This window comes from Propithecus coquereli, unplaced genomic scaffold, assembly GCF_000956105.1.
Source record: "Propithecus coquereli isolate 6110/MARCELLA unplaced genomic scaffold, Pcoq_1.0 Scaffold498, whole genome shotgun sequence".
Taxonomy (NCBI): Eukaryota; Metazoa; Chordata; class Mammalia; order Primates; family Indriidae; genus Propithecus; species Propithecus coquereli.
The window spans coordinates 253310-254620 of record NW_012150818.1 but is presented as its reverse complement, the minus strand read 5'-3'; the positions used below and the strand labels follow the sequence as shown (position 1 = coordinate 254620).

General features: G+C 45.7%; 1 protein-coding gene across 1 annotated transcript in view; it reads left to right on the top strand.

Moving 5' to 3' along the window:
• Positions 1-1311, top strand: part of HMCES (5-hydroxymethylcytosine (hmC) binding, ES cell-specific) — a 13205-nt gene that overhangs the window by 3863 nt on the left and 8031 nt on the right. The gene's annotated exons all lie outside the window — the stretch shown is intronic.

Genomic DNA, 1311 nt, shown 5'->3' with positions numbered 1-1311 from the left:
TTTTTTTGAGACAGGGTCTCACTCTGTTGCCCAGGCTAGAGTGCCGTGGCGTCAGCCTAGCTCACAGCAACCTCCAACTCCTGGGCTCAAGCGATCCTACTGTCTCAGCCTCCCCAGTATCTGGGACTACAGGCACGCGCCACCATGCCCGGCTAATTTTTTCTGTATATATTTTTAGTTGTCCAGATCATTTCTTTCTATTTTTAGTAGAGACGGGGTCTCGCTCTTGTTCAGGCTGGTCTCAAACTCCTGACCTCGAGCGATCCTCCCGCCTCGGCCTCCCAGAGTGTTGGGATTATAGGCGTGAGCCACCGCGCCCGGCCTATATATGTGTTTTTTGGCCTGTTCTCTTCGCTGCTTGGATCCGTGGTTTGATGTCTTTCATGATTTATGGAAAATTCTTGGCCATTCCATCTTCAAATATTTCTTCTGCCACGTCTTGTCTTTCTAAGAGTCTAATTATATATGCGTTAGATGATTTGATATCATCCCCTAGTTCTCTTTTATATTTTTCTTTCTTTTTTCTGTGCTTCACTTTGGGTCATGTTGATTGCCCTGCCTTTATGTTCACGAATTCTTTCTTACAATTTCCATCTTTCTGCTTCTCTGTTCGTGGGTGTTGTCTGTCTTTTCCACAAGAGCCTTTCTTAACGTATGATGCTTACTTTACATTCTCGGATAGCTTCAGTATCTGAAAAATGTAAATCTCTTGAGTCTGGGTCTGTTGATTTCTCTTTCTCGGCAGTTGATTGTTTTTTCTAGCTTTTTTTTGTGTGTCTTGGAATTTTTGGTTGTTGCCAGACATACGTAAGACAGATACACTGAGATTTATAACACTCGTGTCTGGAAATTCTTCCATTAGATTAGATGAGGTTAAGTCCGCCTTACCAGGAAGTGGGTTTGGGTTCTGTTGTTGTTACAGTTACCTGTGTTCACCGCAGGCTTTCGCGCTGTCCTGATGTTACATAGTGTTTAGGGTGAGGATCGACCCTCCCGAGGGTTTTTCTGAGCATCTCTGCTCTCCTCAGTTGTTAGACTTTGCCTTTGAGCCTGGGCCTTAAAAAGGGTCTCCCATGCTGTCCCCCGCCCTCTAGAAGCAGACTGCTACTGTTTGTCACTCGGTGTTTGCCCATCTTAAGGGGCCTGGAGGTAGTTCTCTGTTGTCTTAGGTCAGTCTGTCTTAGGCACACCTGGCTCTCTGGCTCAGGCTTTTGTGGTGATCCTGCTCCTTGCCCAGGGGTCAGAAGACTTTTTTTTTTTTTTTTTTACCCTTCCCCAGCCTCAGTGGTTCTTTACCTGTATCCTAGGGTG